The sequence below is a fragment of the Centrocercus urophasianus genome, unplaced genomic scaffold (genome assembly GCF_019232065.1).
Source record: "Centrocercus urophasianus isolate 14NV4802_14NV808 unplaced genomic scaffold, USGS_Curo_1.0 seq_13, whole genome shotgun sequence".
Classification (NCBI taxonomy): Eukaryota; Metazoa; Chordata; class Aves; order Galliformes; family Phasianidae; genus Centrocercus; species Centrocercus urophasianus.
In genome coordinates, this window is record NW_024884475.1 from 28,415,536 (window position 1) to 28,437,109 (window position 21,574).

The window sequence follows — 21,574 nt, forward strand, 5'->3', positions numbered from 1 at the left end:
GTCTTGTCACGCTGTTCTGTCACAGAACATCTTCAGGAAAGGAGCCTGCAGAGCATGCAAGTCTGTCATGTACATTTTGATAGGTCCCATGTTACTTTATTTAACCTGATAGAATTTTGCTGGTAGATAAATTCAAAATGAGAATGCCCTACCTACAGCATCATGAATAGTCATGCTATGCATGCTCTATCACTAAGATATCACTATCACCTTTCTCTTCCTCATAACCTCATGGCTTTTAAAAACAAACAAAAAAAAAAAACTTGGCCATATTCACCTCCTGAAATAAGAGCAATATGAAAAGTGCCTCATAGTTTTAAACGGAACTTAAGAAAACACATGGAATTCTGTATTCATTTACTATAACTGTCCTCAGAGATATCCTCTCTAAGGAGTCTTCATTTCTGGAGGCATCGAAACCGAAATAGTATTTACATAAAGAAAACAGAACTTCTCAGGTATCTGGCAGGAATTATCCAACTATCCTGAGATAACTTAAAGATTTGGAAAGTTCTGAAATAACTCTAGCGATGTCTCCTTGGAAATATTTAAAATAAAAATAATATATATTCACCTTTTAATCCCTCTATTTTTAGGGAGTTCTTTTCAACTGCCTTTACTCAACCTCATGTACTTGGTTCCATGCATTTTTTTCAGGTGTGTTAGTTACTGCTTCTCTTCAAAGCACTATATCTTATCTTCCTCCCGCCTCGTGTTTCCCTGTGTTTGTTCTGGTAAAGGTCCTGAATGAATGAGGGAAAGGGGAGGGGAGGAAGGCCTCCGAGACAAGGTGGTATCCAGTGAAGGACAGCCTCCAGGACCAGCACAACATTTAGAATAGTCAGTTGCATCTTAAATGGAAGAGTGTGGCAATCTGAACAATCTCAAAACACAGGTATTGCGAAGAAAGTGAAAATCAGTGTTTTAAAACAAACAAACAAAAAAAAAAAACCAGAGCATGATGACTAATGGAGAAAAAAAAGATCAGCTATGTCCAGATGGTTCATTTGGAGAGCACATCACAAACATGAGTGTGTTGCTTCCAGCATAACATGAAAAACTTTCATAAATAAACTGATCATTAGGTGGAAACTTGAATTTGTACTGCATTGTCTATACTAGTTTATATTCCTGCAGCATGGGAAGCAGTCACTTCAAGAGAACTGCCAGTGAATTATTTTAATGTAACTATGTAATAGATATGAACAAAGCATATCGCACAAAGTGTTATTTGCATGAAGTCCTGATACTATAAAATTGCTGTAAGATACAAAGAACATTGTCAAAGGGCATGTAATCAAATATTTGCACATTTAATACCAATTGCCCATACATTTTAGGCACATATTCAAACACTCAACTATTTGGTCGTTATAATTATTGTAAATTCCATGTCTCTGAAACATGCCAGGTTCCTAATTGGAAGGAAGGAAATTGTCTTGAGGCATGCTCTGACAAAAGAAAAATAACCTAGAAACAATGCTCTTTTTGTGCTACCTACAATCTCTTCTTGCTGCATACACAAAAGCACAGTAAACTTTTAATCTGAACTGGAAGAAAAAACTTCCTGATACCTTAATACTTTAAAAGCCAAAGAGAAAACTTACTGTTTTAAGTGGCTTTATACACTTTTATGCAGTTACACAACTGAATCCATTTCTATGCTTACTCTCATTATACATTGCAAACCAACACTTCATCCTCTGTTCAGTAATGTCCCTGAAAATAAACCAGCAAGGGGCCAAGTGCAGCAAACTATGAGGCACCTTGTGTATGATGTAGTTTGGAAGGTAAGTTTTAAGAATGCTCAGAAGAACCCTCACTGTGCTACTGTCCAAACTATCATGCTGACTCATGTTTTAACATTAAATTCCAGGGATGCCTATAAATGGCACAGATGAGCAGCAGCACCACCATGCCTTGCCCAAACCTTGCTTAAATGTCTAAGTTAGGATCCAAAATTATTATGTTTCATACATATGTTCCCTGGATAAGTTGAGAGACATCATCTGAGCATATTTAATACAGATTCAGCTTTTATTTTCAACTCAAATGCAGCTGTGAATACTACAATCTTAAAATGCATCCTCTCTCTTCACCACTGTGAAATTTTTAGCTCAGTCCCTTCCTAAGCAAGTTGCAAAGAGTGTTTCTATCTTTTTCTTCCTTGAGTATGACTAGAAAAGAAATAGGAAATGATGGAGGAAGCACCTAAACTGAAGTACTTCAGTTCTTAGGATAGTTTCTTCCCTGAGTGGGTTTTAGTATTTTTCCAGTCTTTTAAACACAGTCCGTTTGTTGTCTATAGATCACTTTCTTAGTATAGTACCCAATTTGCTAGGTTGTAGCATTGTGTTCTGTCTTAAACCTATGAAGTCACTAATTTTTTCAAATAAGAGGGGTGGGCTTGAATTCTTCAAGACAATAAGGACATTATTAAGCCAAGATTTCTGTTTCTAGACCAAGCATTCTGACCATTAAATTGAGGTTCTTCATACAACTGTCTTTAAGATATGGGCTATTTTCCTCAAAAGAGGTGCCAGGTAGCTTGACTCAGTGATGGGATTAATAACTCAGTCACCCACTGAATTGTTCAACATTCAGCAGTTTAACACACATCGTGTCATTCTAAATGCCAGTCTTGCTTTACCCACTAATTGCCTGGGAACTCAGGTTTTTAATACAGAGCTCTCCTAGGAAGAAGGCCATAGAAGTAACAAAACCAAAAGGTGCATTTATTTGAATTGGTCTTTTAATATTCATGACTTTGGTCTCCCTTTGTTTGCAAAATATTTTACAATTTGCTTTCCTTCTTAGCATTAATCAAACTTTTTTTTTTTTATAACTGATTAGTTTTCCTTATGCTGTCCAGAGAAATTGAAAGTTACATTGATGACTTCCTGCAGCATTAGAAGATTGCATGGGTCGCTCATAATGTACACACATATTTTCTGTTTTGTAATAATCTTATCAAGGATTTTTAAGAAGTTTTATATGATCCCTGTGGTTTTCATGGAAGAAAGACTATTTTCCCTAAAGTCTTCAGCTGGAAATATATGCACTAATTCTTCATTTAAATATAAATTACACATGTTAGTGACACTACAATCAAGGCAGTAAAAGAATTGTGCCTCTGTAATAAGCCATGCAATATTTGTCCAAATTATGGCTAAAGGCTGTTTTGTTACTCTTCTCAGCCCTTCCTACTGGTGAGAACTAGACTGCATTCCACTTTCCACATTCTTGTAACAGAATAAGTGTTACAAGTTTCCCAGCATTTTTCATGGTAGTGTTTCTGCAACTTTCAGTTTCCCATTTCTGAACGAAAAGGTGACAAATTAGGTGTCCTTTGAAAGGTGTGGGCTTCAAATAGCATAACATGAGAGAAGCCTGGAAATGCTGAAAGATAGGGATTTGAGCTAGTTTTGCATACTAAAGGTTAAAAGCTTTAAGTATCAGTTGATCCAGGGAACTGCAGCTGAAGCAGTACTCAGTCTTCAACACAATCACACTGTAAGTCAGTTCAGTAAAAGTATATAGAATATGCAATTATATTCCTATATCTGATGTGTATCTGTGCTGCTCAATCCAGTTTCTGTTTGCCAGAAACTTTTCTGTGAGCTTTAAGTGAATGTTTTGTAGGAATCACAGCCTCCATATGTCACTGTTTTGAAAAGCCCCACCCAGAACCATTTGAAATTCTTCAGTGCGTGGGAAGGTCCTAGCCACAGTCTTGATCACTGAGTGATTCCATGTTCTGCAGGGATCTGTGGTCCCCTGTCTCAGATCTTAATTCTCCCACTGAGAAAGGGAGAATCTGTTGCAAGCTACACTGTTGTTTTTTTTTAATGCTAAAAATATATATTACTCCAACCCTTTTCTTTTAAACTGCAGCCCACATTCATTCTTCAATGCATTCCCATGTGAATGAGTCATGTTAATGAATCCCATTTGTCCCTGATCTAAGATAGACGTTAAACACGTAATAATAATTAAAAAAAAAAAAAACATTGCTAGCAAATTTGGGTGAATTTACACCCGAACATGTGAGGAGAGAGCAATGTAATTGAACAAAGCACAATGTAGAAGTTTCTGAGAAAATCACCAAATGATAGCACTATGAAACTATAATGTTTCTTCTGCTTTTATTATCGCCTGAATTGCTGAATAAAAACATTTTGAATGCATTAGATGATGGTCCTGAGATCATTACATGAAAAAAATTTCCTTTCTTCTCTTGTATAGACTATGGCTTCCTATTGCTCATTCTATGCTTCTTATGTGAAGTGCAAGTCATACAATAGAAACAAAATGTAAATTGGAAATACACCATTTTTCTTTAGTTATTCTTCATTATCATTTCACTTACTAGTAAAGAAGTTATTTCTCCCTTCTACTTGGATGTCTTCAGTATCTTCTCACAGCTTCTTGCCTAAGTTTTAAAGAAACAGTCCGCATACTATCATGATACCTACTATAGATTGAAACAAATACTGAAATATCTTATACTACAGATAAAGAAGACGTATTGGAAGCCAAGTTCTTCTAGCTCTGGTATGTGCCATTTCTGAAGGCATATTACTTCTATCAAGAAGTGCTTTGTCAAAACATGTTTTAAAGAACTAAATTATCTTCTCATTGCTCAACAGGTATAACAGGATTCAAATTTCTTTCCAGAAGTAAAGTATTCTCTTATAAAGCTCCCCTGTCAAGAATGAGAATTTCTCAGTGCTCCAGGAAAAATACAAATAAAAAAAATTAAGAAGATTCTTATTAGTATTACGACCTCAGAGATATATTATTATCACAACATCTCCAATTAGATTTTCTAAGGAATTGAAACTGATAAATAGACTGCGTGACAGTGATTAAGTACTGTGCAGACTTTAATGATTAGTTATTATACATACGAAACACTGAAGATAAGACCTCAAAGATGTTTAACCAGAAAAAGAGTAAGTCAAAAGTAAGTATGAATGACACCTCTTCAGAGTATTTTGACAAAGTGTGCAACAAACAAAAAAATATTGTATATATAAAACATTACTAACAGCAGCTTAATAGAATTTGGTCAATGTTTCATTTTCTTTTAAGTAATCTAAATATAAAGGTAATTCAGCAAATATAATCTTGTTCTTTTTAAGAAAAAAAATCCTTTTCCATAGAAGCTAAGAAGTTTTGCAAGTAATAAGAATGTTGCAAGCTGTTGCAAAATTAATCCATGTATATCCACTTTAAACTTGTAGTCATAATTGCTTTAGTAATGTTTTCCCATCCTGTCTTAATGATTTACGGTACTCTCATTTTCTTGGACACTCCAACCTACTACTCAGGTAAAGAGTGCAATTTGTAGAAAGAATGCAAGACTGAGCATTGGCAAAAAACACATTCACTACTTAGTGCTTAAAGTACTGATAGCATTTTCTGCCAGCATACTTATTTCTCAGCTGGGTTTAGCAACAGGATCCCAAAGTAAATATCGAGTAACTATTCCTAGTCCTCATTTTGAGGCATTTGTGGTTGTTTTTTCAGAGATGAGGACAGATTGAACCCCTATTTGGTGCAGTCTGGGAGCTTCTGCACTCAAGGAAATGTTAGAGTTCTGAAAAGATGTTTCTGTCAAAAAATAATCAGAAAGTAGGGTCAGAAAATCCATTGGGCAATGAATCTGCTGCTCATTCATGAAGTGTGAAGAACAATGATTGTGAAAGAACCTTTTCTGTTTGTCATAAAGGTAACTGCACAGGCATCTGGTACTGAGTAGTCTAGCAGGAAAAAAGAAATCCAAGCACCCTTCTCTGTTTGCATTAGTGTCATTTTATTTTCAATCATTCTCATGTAATATTGTGCCATCTGCAGAGAAGTTACCACCATTTCTTTCCTACTTTGTTCATGTAGATTTCTTCCTGAATTGTAAAAACTAGATTTATGGAAAGGAGAGTAAAGGATTCCTCTCTTATTTTGTAGTATTCTCATAGTTCGTGCAGCACTGTCTTGAAAATAGATACAGTGTAAGTGACTGAATAATGTACCAGAGGGCTTCTGGTTCCTGTGAAACTGGACGATGTTTGACCTCAGAGTTAATTTTTCTGTATTTCAGCTGACATTACAAATAGAAGATACAGACACAATTAAATGAGGCCTGTGAGCTACATCATCAGCCATTTCAAGTTTTTTAAATGGCTCTTACTCTGCTGCTTTTAGCTTGTATTTTTCAAAATCCATTTTAAGTAGGACTATTTTTTTTCTGGGAGAAAAAAAGAAGGACAATGAGAAAATAAATCATTACTATTGTGCTGGAAACATACTGTAGTTCCTATTATTCTCTTTAAATCCTCTGTAACATGCTAGGAGTACACCGTATTTAGAAAAAAATATATATATACATATAGGCTTTTAATTTCTTACAAATATATTAGGGTAAAAAAAAAAAATGAATGCATGGAAAAAATAATAGAGGTACTTTAGGAAATTCTGAGCCAGAAATAATGCACTGCTAAAACAAGTGTAGCCTGTTTGTTGTTGTTATTTTTACCTCTACAATCAGTAATCTCAGTATTCAAAGTGTTTTTTGAACAAATACCATAGGCAGTAATATGTAGCTTAAATTTCTTCACAGCACAGCTGGTTACAGTGATAGTTTCATTCCTGACTCTCAAGAAATGAAAGAACTGCAGTAAATGGCTTGCAGGAACGCATGCTCTTTCTTTGCATTGTCCTGCAGGTTGTTTGGGATATCATGAAGCTCTCAAACTGCAATGGCAATTTAAAGGGAAGCTCATGACAGCCATTATGTCATGACATTATGGAAAAAGTAGTACAGGCTGTTTAAAGCCTGTTCCTCTTCTTGGGTTTCACAATTCACTTCAGTGAAAGCCATTGGAAGCTTTTTCGCTAAAGAGTGAAGTACAGTGTAATTGTTTTACCAGTTCAAAGGACTCTTCCAAATACCTGGAAGCACAGGATAAGATAATATTTATACATGTTAAGATGGAAAGCCTGATTCTCCACTGCCTTTCACTTGTATGTTCACTAGAACTTGAGTGTAGCTTCCACTTTGCCAAGACCTTCACTTCCAATAGATCTTTTGTCTTTTTAATGTTTTCGGCCTGGTGAGGCAATTTGCTAACTGCCAGGACTGCTTTAAATTCCGAAATTCACAAATCAACAGATTTATTGGGAGTTAATAGATCTGTTTGTTAACTTCTAGTTATCTCTATTATTAGTAGTTTATTTCATTCAATCAACATTCTTTAATTGGGTTTTTAAGGTATTGATCCAAACTATTTTCAGGAATAATCCAGTGAGATAGATTAAAATTATCCCAATTACAGGTTCTTTTAAAAACTCCCCTCAGTGACTTATATCTGTAGAGGAAACTGAGAGTAAAAAGCTGAGTTCCAGTTTTGTTCACTATTAAAAGATTTATTTTTTTATTCCAAAATAAAGGAGAATTAAATGTGATGCTCACAGAAGTTCTATAAAGCTCCCCCATTTCTGATTCAAAAATAGATTTTTATTTTGAATTTACTTTGAATGGGTATGTCTCATCATAATTAAGGCACTCTCATATCCAGCATGGAATCTCATTTGGCACTTTTGAATCATAGCTGTTAACTAATTTTATAGATTGTCTCTTTTGAATACATTGCACACCATCATAAAGAAGAGATTTTAGTCTGTGACTGAGAATACTGATATCAGACATTAAGGATTTACTGATATCAGATGACCATAGCCTGAATTATCTTTCAAGGAACAATTAGCTTAACATAAAAGGACAAAGTACTTCATTACAAGCTACTTTTTTATGAATTGCTCTGTGTAGAGTTGACTCTTGACTGCTATTTGAAACAACCAATGATTACATTGCCAACAAAAAGCCAGTCAGCCACTGGAGGCTGCCAAGGTGTTGAGCCCTCTCCTGGCAAAATTCCTTTTCTCTTGACTGTTTTGCAGCCCAGTCAAAATAGCTTTAATTTCCCAATGGAAAAGGTTTCTCAGGCTTTGAGGAAACAGTATATCAGCTTTGGGAATGGCTAAATGTTATTTTCAGTGTAAATCAGAGCTTGTGATTGCTGTATTTCCCTGAAGCAAAGAGGAACACCTTTTCTGAGTGTAGGAAATAGAGTCAATTCTGTAGATACATGAGATTGACCTGTTTCATATTTATTCTTTAAATCCCTTAGCAAAGAACCTAATGAATATGTGCATGAAAATTATCTCATTGAGGAACAGAAATTTTAGTTCTGTCTTCAACAAGAAAAAGAAAAAATTCAGTCATATAAACAAGCTTCTACAACAGAATGAGTACTTAGTATCTGTTAAGATTAACGCTAGATTTTATTTTTTTTTTAACTCAAATTCTCCATGAACTATGTATGATTGTATGAAGGGTAAACTAAAGGATGAACAGTAGAATGCTAATCTGCGGAAATAGGTTCAATGTTTTACTGCTGTGCAACTTTGGCTGTACTATCTCATACCTCAAAAATCTTGGATCTATCCAGGATCAGCTTTATATCAGGCACAACCACTGGCCCCACTGCTCTGCTACTCTTAAGTCACTAAAATGTGCTGCAGTTTGTCTGTGTTGTTACTCTTCTCTGTCCCATGCAGCATTCACTCTCAATCGTTCTAGAAAGTCTTTTTATCATTTTTCTCTTTAATAACTCTTAATTGTCTCTAAGATTTTGGTTTTCTCATTCTTTTCAAATGAATTACTGGGAAAAGTCAACAATTTCTTGTTCCTACCCTGCACCTTCAGCTATTCATTTTGATGTGTGGAGTTTTTCCCAATAAAACCAATAAATGCTTGTTTGCAAGTGCTTTACAAACATTGATATCTTTGCTATTGAAAATGCTTGGAATTGTGAGTGTATATGAGTCTATCTTCTACAAATCTTCTATATGTCCTATATTATGTAATCAAAAGGTAAAAATTGCTACTTCAAATTAAAAGTTATTTCTATACATTCTCTTCAGAACAGAGTATCCTACTCACATTTGCTCTATTTTCAAATTTACTTGTATTTACGTCTTTAGATCTTCATGGCCTTTAGCCTTAAGAAACTCATAGAGACCATTGGCAGATCAGAACTTGGATGTGAATCAAAACTGTCTGAAATGACTGAATAGAACACTCTTGACCCTTGGACTAACTCTGCCCTTCTTGAGATGCTTAACAGGCGGAGGAGGGTGTGTGGGATTCTGTAAATGGAGTGTTTTAAAATATAATTCATAAATTTGTATAAGAAGTATGTTGCTGACTTTTCCTTCTTCTGTGTTGTAGAAATCTAAGATTTCTCTAGGTTAAATTAGATCTTAAGTTTTGGAGCTGTAGGTGGAAGCTGCTCAAAACTGCAGCAGCCAACAGGCCTAAACTATTTAATACTACTCCTATTAACAATAATAGGTAAAAGTATCTCTAAGAAGCTCTAGTTCTGATTCTTCTCATTTCCACTTGAAATACAATTTCTCATGAAAGCTTTAAGTTAGCTTAAGATTTCTAATGTAAAAGTATTACGACAAGGAGAAAGATGCACACGGTTTCTTTCAACTTCAGTTCTTCATTTCCCTTCTTTCACATTGCACTACTGAAATTACATAGACAACAATTCTCCTTTGATTAGATTGTCATGTCAATTAAAGGCAGGGATAACATACAGTTGATATTCACATACTCATTTAGTTTTTCATGTCAATATGGGAAAAATGTTTTATTCTAAACCTTTTTATCTCCATTATCCAAGAATAAAATGACTCATATTACTTTGTTTCCCAGAACTGCTCTTCAGTCAAGATTTATTATTTTGCTTTACCAATTCAAGAACTTTTCATCACTGGGAAACATTCCTAGCTACTCCATGTATAAACAGACACAAATACATGACTAAATGTTCTGTGAAGAAGCAAGAGGATGGAACACACTCTTTGACATATGTTTAACATAAAAATGAAAGGGTTTATGGGAAAAACATTGTAATAGAGAAGAAATTATAATAAAAAGGTCTTTTTCTTTCTCTTTGCCAAGTTTGCTTTGATTATCTTTCATGGTATTGACTTCTTACATGTTAATCCATGCATGACAGCTAGGAATGGCAGTGCTTGGTGCTGAGACATGATCTTCTTAACAAAGAATGTGTGCCCATAAACAGAATATTCAATATTTCTGTATAATAGACTGAAGAATGAGATCTGTGGATATGAGCACACTGATCTTGGGAGCCACCCACTTGTGTAACAGCAAAAATTTTGGGTGAAAGCTTGCCTCTTTTCTTTGATACAGTTAGATCTGAACAGCTGCTTCACTTACATGCAATACTAATGACTAAGTTAGAGCTTACTCTGCAATCACCAATGATTTTTATGGATTTGAAGTCAGTCTCTTAAAGCATACTAAAATCCACAAATAAAAATATGTTTGGGATTTTCTTATTAGAAAAAGCTAAAAATGTTTGAGATTATGAAACCATACAGTAACCTTTGTAATGCAAATCTAAATGAAGTTACTGTTTCAGCTAATAATGATTTCAGACAGAAGAGACCCAGATTGAGCTTCAATAAGACAAAGTGCCGGGTCCTGTACTTTGGTGGCAACAACCCCATTCAGCTCTACAGAGTTAGGGCAGCGTGGCTGGAAAGCTGTGTGCAGGAAAAGCATCTGGGGGTATTAGTCAACAGTGGGCTGAACATGATCCAGCAGTTGCCCAGGTGGCCAAAAAGGCCAGTGATATTCTGGCTTGTATTAGAAATAGGTAGCTATCAAGACTGGGGATATTGTTTTTCCTTTGTACTTGGCATTGGTGAGGGCTTACCTCAAGTACTGTGTTCAGTTTTAGTCCACTTGCTACAACAAAGAGGTTAAGGCCCTGGAGTCTGTCCAAAGAAGGGTAACAAAGCTGGTGAAGGGTCTGGAACACCAGCCTTACTGGTAGCAGCTGAAGGAACTGTGATTGTTTAGTCTGGAGGTGAGGAGGCTCTTAGTAAATGATCTACCTTCTTGCTCTCTACGACTAATTGAAAGGTCTGTTGGACTAGAATATTTTAGAGGCCTTTTCCAACCTTAATAATTCTATAATTCTATGCTATAATTCTAAGGGTCCATAGGGTTGGCAAATACCATGCAACATGATACAGGTAAATGTACATATCTTCATTTCACAGCCTCATTGTTTCCTGCAGAAAAGAACATTTGGTCTAATTACAAAATTTGAGCAAGAGAAGGGGTCCATGAGATATATGGATATATAACTGACAGCACCATCAACTCAGTTGGATTGTCTGGTTAGTAACAATGCTAAATCTTATTATTAAGGAGCAGATGAGAAGGTGATTTGGAAGAGAGAGAGGGGAAGAAAAAGATGTAAAGGAATTTCATTTTTACTTATTTATTTTGCGTATGTTCTATTGGTATGTAAAAACAGATGTGAACCACAAAGCCTCCCCACAGACTTCTTGAGGAGGAAGATATACATAAAGAGCAGTCTGTGTGGCCATTAAAGTACAAACTGATTCAGAAAGAGGACTTAAAAAAATGTTTCAGTAAGCACATAATTCAACTCAAAAGTTGAGATGCATAAAACTGTCCTAGAGTAGTAGGGAATTAGTCTTTCTTGTATGATTAAATACAGCCAGTGTTTGCAAATATAAGGAAATCACTGTATGACTGATCTAGAGCATGCAAAATTTGTCAGGAAAAGTAGTACATTTCTTAGACAAAACTGATAAATTGGAGCATGGGGAGACAAGCTGGTAGGCTAAATTATAGTCTCAGACCATTGCAGACTACTGCACTATCACAATATTGTTGACATAAATAAGAATTTCCTTTTCATCCAAGAATCTCATTCACTTCTTTAGCACAAAATGATGTACGGTGCTCAACCATAAGTCCATGTAAACTCCAACTGCAGCTTGTCCTTCTCTGCAGCAGTGACTGTAGCCTAAGTGACAAGGTGACCTTCCTGTCATACTTCTGAGTCACTTAAGTAAAATGTCTCACCTTCCTTGCAGTAATATTTGCAAGGATCTTTTCTAATTATCTTACAGTCTGAATGGTAATTTTTTTTTTTTCAGTTCTATTATTGCTTTTGTACTTGCCGAAAATCCCTAAAATACCTAATGTTTTTTGCCGCATTTGAATGTCCAGTTGTACTTATTTTAGTTAGTTTCTCATACAAATTTTCATCTACATCTTCATATCATGTTGTTTTTTTAATTCTTCTTTCTGTTCCTAACACTGAAGAATATTGGCTTTTAATATCGAGACAATTAAAATACATGCATGTAAAATTATGATGAGAGGGAAAGCTGCTTTATGTTTATGTATTTACTATTCACTTACTACCCATGCAATATTTATCACTGTATTTAATCAAGTGAAATTTATGGGGGTTTTTTTTGTTTGTTTGGTTGGTTTTTTTTGCTTGTTTGGTTTATAAAGTGCTTGTGCTTTTTATTTCACGTTTTTCTGTTGTGATCTCCTCAGTCCCTATCATATTCCTCAGCTTCTATTCACTTCAGCCTGTCTCACTGTATGCTCCCTAAACATTTTTGTTATTTTCTGGATTTGATAGGCCAACATTTAAAACTCATCTCTTCTTAATAAAGTGTATTGTTGAGAGCAGCTTCCCGCTCAGTCATACTATCCACTACTCATCCTATTACATAATTTCCAAGAGTCATTGTAATGAAAGCATATGTTCTGAACTGAATTTCATGTTAAATTGTTTCATGACTTCTTTCAAAGATTCATGAAAAGCTGAGTTGGGTGGTCCTTACTGCTTTGTGGTAGAGGAAAGAGTAAAACATCGTGTGTGATTTCGAGACCATTAAGTTATTTATTGATAATCCAGAAGTGATGTGGCTGAATAAGCATTATATTCACTGTAAGAGGTCTTTGGAATTAACTCTTTTGTTGCCTATCAGCATGAAGTTCCCCATCCTATCATTCCTTTACAATGGAGATGCCTACAGAAGTCTATAGAGGTGTTGTTTGAAGAGTGGAAGCAGGATTGGTCCTTTAGGCAATACTTTTATTTGTTTGTGATATATATTAAAAATACAACAGAAATCATTGAGCATTATAGCATCTTTGACTTTGACTGTCTATATTTTCCAGCCTAATTATATAATTTCACTCTCCTACTCAGATTGCTTCAAATCTTCTCCAGCTGGGCATGTTCTTCATGCCTAGCATCATGCAATATTGTCTCCAAATCAGTTGGTACTATCACTGAAATAGGAGCTTCTAGACTCACATTTAAAACTATAGCAGCCTTCTCATTAATTATAATACAAATTTGGATGAGATAGCTGTTGCCCATTACCACCAGTGTATTTGAAGCAGAACGCAGAATCACAGAATTGTAGGGGTTGGAAGGGACCTCCAGAGATCATCGAGTCCAACCCCCCTGCCAAAGCAGGTTCCCTACAGCAGGTCGCACAGGTAGGCATCCAGGCAGGTCTTGAACATCTCCAGGGAAGGAGACTCCACCACCTCCCTGAGCAGCCTGTTCCAGTGCTCCGTCACCTCACTGTGAAGAAGTTCTTGAGCACATTTGTGCAGAACTTCCTATGCTGCAGTTTCCGGCCGTTTCCCCTTGTCCTGTCTCCACTCACCACTGAAAAGAGTCCGGCCTCGCCATTCTGCCCCCCACACCTTAGATATTTGTAGACCTGGATCAGGTCCCCTCTCAGTCTTCTTTTCTCAAGGCTGAACAGACCCAGTTCACTCAGCCTTTCCTCATAGGAGAGATGCTCCAGGCCCTTCACCATCTTTGTGGCCCTCCGCTGGACTCTTTCCAAGAGATCCCTGTCTTTTTTGTACTGGGGAGCCCAGAACTGCACACAGTACTCCAGATGAGGCCTTATCAGGGCAGAGTAGAGGGGGAGGATTACCTCCCTCGACCTGCTGGCCAAGCTCTTTTTAATGCATTCCAGAATGCCATTGGCCCTGTTGGCCACAAGGGCACACTGCTGGCTCATGGCCAACCTGTTGTCCACCAGGACACCCAGGTCCCTCTCCGCAGAACTCCTCTCCAGCAGGTCATCTCCCAACCTGTACTGGTGGATGCAATTATTCCTCCCCAGATGCAAGACTCTACACTTGCTTTTGTTAAACCTCATCCAGTTTTTTTCTGCCCAGCTCTCCAGCCTGTCCAGGTGTTGCTGAATGGCAGCACAGCCTTCAGGCGTGTCAGCCAATCCTCCCAACTTTGTATCATCAGCAAACTTGCTGAGGGTGGCCATTATCCCCTCATCAAGGTCATTGCTGAAGACGATGAACAAGACCAGACCCAGCACCGACCCCTGAGGAACACCGCTGGTTACAGGCCTCCAACCGGACTCTGCACCGCCTTCGACCACCCTCTGCGCTCTGCCAGTCAGCCAGTTTTCAACCCACCTCACTGTCCACTCATCTATCCCACACTTTCTCAGCTTTGTTATAAGGATGTCGTGGGGGACAGTATCAAATGCCTTGCTGAAATCAAGGTAGACTGTATCCACTTCTCTCCCCCCATCCACCCAGCCAGAGACAACATCATAGAAGGCTACCAGATTGGTCAAGCACAACCTCCCCCTGGTGAACCCATGCTGACTACTCTTGATAACCTCCTTTTCTTCCAGTTGTCTGGAGATGACATCCAGCACAAGCTGTTCCATCACCTTTCCAGGGACAGAGGTGAGGCTGACTGGCCTATAATTGCCTGGATCTTCCTTCTTGCCCTTTTTGAAGACCGGAGTGACCTTGGCTATCCTCCAGTCTTCAGGCACCTCCCCCATCCTTCAAGACCTCTCAAAGATGACAGAAAGTGGTTCAGCAATCACCTCTGCCAGCTCCCTCAGCTCCCGTGGATGCATCCCATCGGGTCCCATGGATTTGTGAACATCAGTGTTGCCTAGGTGCTCTCAGACCACCTCTTCCCTGACAGAAGGGAGGTCTTCTATTCCCCAGATCCTCTCACTAACCTCCAGGGTCTCGGATTCCCGAGGGGGAGCTTTTTCACTGAAGACAGTAGCAAAGAAGGCATTCAGTATCTCCGCCTTCTCAGCATCCCCCATTACCAGAACACCTCCGTCACTTAGCAGGGGAGCCACATTCTCCCTAGTCTTCCTTTTACTGTTAACGTACTTTAAAAAGCCTTTGTTATTATCCTTTATCTCCTTTGCCAGATTTAATTCCAGGTGGGCTTTATCCTTCCTCGCATCCCTGCAGGCTCTGACAACATTCCTATATTCTTCCCAAGTAGTCAGACCCTTTTTCCACACTTCATGGGCCTTCTTCTTTCCTTTGAGTTTGCGCACAAGCTCCTTGCTCATCCAACACCAGTAGGACACAGTTGTGTTTGAAGCTCAGTCATAAAGACTGATGTTCAGTGATTCAGTAGTAGGCTGGTGTTCATGCACAGCATTTTTCCTATAAATGGCTAAATTCTTTTCCACCTTGCACAGAGGAATGATATACAATTTAAGTGAGAGCTAAACTTAACTGAAATTCTGCTCAAGTGTCTGAACTGTTTGCACCAAAGAAACACGAAGATAATTTTCACTGACTTATTCTCAAGTAACTGCTGAAGTTAATATTGTTGCATAGGTCTGACCAGTATCTAGCTTCTGTTCTCTATTCACTTCATGACTGTCATTCCTTTGGGGATTATGTTAGTTAAATGGAGTCAGATGCTGATGCCTTGCTCTAAGGAACATAATCTTTGAGTGATCCAGCTGACAAAAGCACCTTGTTTTCACCGAAAAACCACCAGCCCACCCACAAGAGTGATAGGAATAAGATCTATTACATTGTCTTAATCTGTTCTTTCCCCTCAGGAATCAAACACCTTGTTAGATATAAACAGTGCCCATTGGCATCATCCAAATGCTACTTAATCCTGAGGGAATATAAAGCAGTTTATTTCTGTGGTAGAACAAATACTGTATATGTTACTTGATGCTCTTAAGCAATGCTTGTTTGGCCTCTTGGCTAGCCTGCACCACACTGAGTGAAGAGGAATTGTCTTGGGCCACATATAAAATATAGTTACAGTATGTATGCAACAAAGCTTCTTCTTTTATACTTTTTATTAAAGCATGAAGAGAGCAACAAAACCATAAAACCAGTGGAATGTTTGACATTGTTTTCATGAAACCAGTGTATCTATATCTGGTTTGTTTGAAGTGATTGCAATTCCTAGTGAGTTCTCAAGGTGTTTGTCAGATATTTTTGGTGAAATTCTACTCTTCCTGTGCTTCATCCTTGAAAACAGTTGTTCACAAATTTACATACTGCCCAAAAGCAATGACATGACTGTGAGATGAGGGATATCTTTTTCTGGTAAGAGAGAGCTTATAGAATAGTAGTAGAGAGACATGATAAGATTTTTTCTTTGAGGTGTGTGTCTGATTGCAACTCCATACATTCTCTTTGAAAATTTGCAGGTTATCTATTTATGTCAACAAAAAATAGACTCACAGATATACCAAAAAAATTAATGATTTTTGAAACCTATTATCAAATTCCTTTATCAAAACAGAAAGCACAGCTGCATATTTTTCAGTGTTCACAGGACTGTCTTTAGCCAGTGTATAAAAATACATATAATTATTTGCCATAACTTGAGTTAGCACCGCAACACACCCACCCTACACCCTGGTTTCAGTCCAGTCAGCATTAATAGCGCACAGATGTTTGATTGTTGCTGAGCAATGGGTGTGCACCCAGGGACAGGCCAGGTCATTCAGTGGAAAGAGCCACTGTCATGATGGCACAGGGCAGGGGGTGGCCCATGGACAGGCCACATGCTGCCTGCAGACTGGCTGTGACTGTCCTAAGCTTTACACTGGCAAGGAAAACTTCACCATCTGTCAGAGGCTTACAGCAGCTTTAGCAGCAGCAAACAGATAAAGAGAATGTATTCTTTAAAAGTACGTCCTTTAATTCTCTCTGTCAGTCCAGAGATCCATAGCTACTGATCCAGCACTGCCCACCTTCAGGCCCTCTAGCTCAGGAGGGGACACAGATGCCTTGAAACACTATGCAAATACCCCTCGTATATGTTATTTTTATATACTGAGGGCTCCATGCTTATGCAATTGGCTTCGGCTACCACATTTTCATTCAGCTGTTGATCAGTTTGAATCCAGATGAGAAAACAACTCATTTGAATTCTCCACAGCTTGTTTGCTTCTGCATCTAATTCATTACCTGATCACTTCTAATTAGAACTGCTGCAATGGAAGAGTTGTTTTGTTCTGTGCAGTTAACAATTATTTCCTTCCAGTCAGGAAACAAGACTATTCCTAGAACAGCAATAGGCAAAAGAACATTGAAAAAAATAGCTTCATTCAGAGAGCAGAGAGGAAAGTTTAACATAAATAAAGACAACATTCAGGTTTTCTGCCACACGAAGTTTCATAACTGTCAAAAGATTTTACTTTTTGATTTTCTGGTATTTTATCATTTTCCCTTCCCAGAATTTCTAAAATACATAGTTTTCTGTAGTAATAGTAATATGTTTCTTTCTTCTTTTTACAATGACCATTTCTATAATAACAACCAAATTTGCTTACAGATTGCCTACAGGCTTTGAAACACCAAATTTTCTCAGTGAGAAACTGTTGTATTTTGTTATAGTTAAATTACAAGGAAAAAAAAGGTTAAAAAAAAAAAAAAAACCAACAACATAGTATTATTGTACTTAAGAAAAGGGATATATGTCAAAAGAGTGCATAGTGTTTAGGGGCTTTACCTTAATTTCCTCAAATCTATATTTTGCAGAAACTGTTGCTGTTGTCATGGGTGGAGACAAATTGTACAGAGGAAGGAATGCTGTTAGTTGAGAAATTATGGTTTGAATGCATAAACAGAAATGTGCACATAAGCAGAAGACAAGATGAAGCACTGCTTTTGGTTAAAAAAAATGTCTGAGTTCTGCCAAGTAATAATAATTACATTCAAAGCATCTCTGTAGGCTACCAGCTTTGAAGTGTGCAGAAAGAGAAAAGTAATGACTGATAAGTGTTTGCGAGTGTTTAATTTGTAATGGCCAGAATAGATAACTCAGCCCAGTATGATACTAATTAAGGACTTATTATGCCTCTTTCAGCTAGTTATCCAGTTATACACTAAAATTACACAATTTGACATAGCTTTTTACTGCTTGTTTCCTTGAACATAGCAGGTGAACGTCACTGTACCTCAGTAATTTAGGTATCATTATACAATTAGCTGAAGTGCTTGCTTGCATAATTGTAAACCAGCTGTGTCATTTTGAGTTGCATGTTGCACTTGTAACTGATTTGTAACATAGCCAAGATGAGAGACTGTCTCAGTTCTCTGCTCATCTCCTGTTAGCTTTGAAACAAAATTGACTCTTAAGAAACAGTAGAATATCAATAGATAGTTAAATTAATCAAATTTACTTAAAGTATCTGAAACGTTATTCATCTAACAGATGGATTTAAATGAATCTATCATAACTTTCAGCTCGTACTTCATATCTTTCTGTTAGACTGGCTCACCTTTGAATTGACTGACTTAAATTAAACACAATGATTTGAAACCTAATCATTTTCAGCATTTTCTCTGAAACAGTTGTCTTCTGACTGTGTCTGAACAAGCGAATTCTCTTTTTCCTAGTGCTGCTATTACAGGATGACATTGAATTTGTTCCATTAAAAGTCCAACAACTTACCTGTTGGACCTTGTTAAATCCCATTTTATTTTTCAGGATATCACAAGATTTAAAACTGAACTCCCTACTCATAAATCAGCAGAGCTCCATGGAAGTTAATTGAGCAATATTGATTTATATCATCTGACGAACTGGCCGTCTACTGATTGAAATGCTGGTTCTCAAAGTCTGTGTCCTGCATGCTGTACCTAGTCTGTCTCATGTGGTGTTCAATTTCTACAATCACTTCTGGGGAGCCGGGGATTGCTTCTTGATTGTGACTCAGACTTAGCTGTTCTCTGATTGATCCCATTCATCTTGCTTCCAGACATAGAACCACATTCTGAGATGTTTGTGATAAACCTTCCTTGCCAAGGGCAAGTGTACATGACTTGACAGTATACATGATACATGCAAGCTTTTCTCTTAAATCACGGATTGAATGTAAGCAGATCCAGCTATTCTGTTTAATCTGCTGGCGCCCTCACCCATAGAAGACCCTGTTTTTGCTCCCAGACCATCTGTTAAACCAGAAGTTATCTCAAAAGCAACAAAAATGAGAGGTGAGGGTAAATGCTTTAATAATCAGCATCACAGAGCTCCTATAAAGACCTGCCTGCAGTAGCAAGCAATCTGTGTTTTGGCAACAGTGTTTTGTACTGCTAGGGCTTCAGGGTGAGGTTGTATTTTGTTGAAAAACATTTTCCTCATCCTTCCAAATTTAGTGCCAAGTTTTGAGAGGGGAGTTGGAGGTGATTACATTATGTGAAAGTGATTATGTAATTAAAGAATTCAAACCTTTGTTAGCTCAGGATAAATTTTGCACAGTACCCAGGTAGAGTACACAGCATATCACTTCTGCTACTGCATTTCTTGAAAGAAACATGTTCTTTACAAATTATACCAGACTTTTGGTTCATGTTAGCTGATTTGTGGACCAATCAAACTTCTTTGGAAATCAAGATGCAGAGCCCGCCCAACATAAGCATGTCTCATGATAAGCATACTTCTACAGGACATGGCTACTTACATGAGGGTATGGAGCTTCTATACTTTTATGTTCCAGTATTGAACTAAAAGCAGTAAAAACTATGAACAAGAACAAAACCTGTCTATTTTTAGCTTATTTGTGTTTCTATAATCCGACATAGGGGCATAAGGGGATGTTAGCCAGTTGAACATGAGTCAGCAGTGTGCCCAGGTGGACAAGAAGGCCAATGACATCCTGGCTTGTATCAGAAATAGTGTAGTCAGCAGGATTAGAATATTTAGTTTATTCTCAGAAAGAGTGGTTAAGCATTGGAATAGGCTGCCTAGAGAAGTGGTGGAGTCACTGTCCCTGGAGGTGCTCAAGAAACATGTAGATGTGGTACTTACAGGCATGGTTTAGTGGACGTGGTGGTGATGGGTTGACAGCTGGACTTGATATTCTTATAGGTCTTTCCCAATCTTTATGCTCCTATGATTCTAAGATATTTTACAATGAGCTATTGTTGCTCAATATGTCAGAAAACAAAGAGGTTTTTTTGTTTGTTTCTTACCTTTAATTCTACTTATTTTCTCTTCAGAACTACCCTCCCCTCTCACTTGTCAATATTCTATTTGGAATCATTCCTTCATTTCCTTTATTTTTTTTAATGGGAGAGGACAAAAGCTGCCATATGATAATTCATGAAGGATATTCTCCAAGCCATTTTAATTTTGTTTATAATGCTTCTTTTTTCATTCACAAGTTTGAAGAGTTCTTATTCTTGATGTTAGCTTGCCTGAAGGGGTTAAAAGACAAGCTTACTCCTCCACCACTTTCAACTTTGTGTAGAATTGTTTATACTTGTTTCTACTATAAGCCTGGTAAGAGCATTTCCTCTGTAGCTGGGAGATCTCGACAACTCTCTCCTGAATATTGTCTATTTTCCCTTTTAGAAATAAAATTAATTACTTCCTGCGTATTCATTCTTCTTGTCTTTGTTTTATCATATCAATAACTTCCCATTTGGATTTCTTTTGGCGTCCAGTGGGTGGCTTTGGATTTTCTCCAATATTTAGTGAAGATGAGATATAACAGTCCAATCTGTGTTAGAAAAAGAAACTGGGTAAGAAGAAAAATATTGGATTTTCAGAAATAAATGCATCTGGAAAATTTAGGCTTAACTTTGTCACCAGCTTTCTTCTTTGGCTTAGTAGACAGAGGTAGTAGGTTCTTGCAATTCAGACATTCTTCTCTGTTGTAATTCCTTCATTAAATAATAAAAAAGATTCTGTCCAATTACTCATTTGGCCAAAAACCTTGAAAATAATAAAACGTTTCTATTATCATTCATCATTCTTAATTTCTTCATAAAAATAACCAGAAATATTCAACAATACCTTCTTTAATTTTGTCCTATTATGAAACAAGAGTGGTTTTAACTCTGCAAAGACTTAGCATATTACTTTTAGATATAACAAAATAAAAATCAGATGTAGTGTAAGTCAGGGGCTCTTATTTATCCTTTCCCCTTTCTGAAATCTTTCCAAAGTCAATGGGGAAGAAAAAAAGTCAAGGTAAATAGATCTTATCTTTATCCATGTGTACTTTTGTATTTACAGACAGTGTTTTAAAATTTAAAACGTAACTTTTTAATGTGGTCTGAATATTATGTAACAAAACCATAAACACATCTGAACACCGTGTCTTCTGCTAAAAAGAGAAAGACAAGTAAAAGTGAAATTGGCATCATCAATGCCAACAGAAATGCTACATTAACTTTAATTAAGACAGAACTTTCCAAAGATTACAACATTGGATTATGCATGTTAATGTTCATCATGCCCAAAATAAATTCCAACACTACTGATTCCCAGAATTTCCAACTCGGTAATTCTGGTGTGTTGTGTTTTAACAGGCACTTTGTAGTATCCAG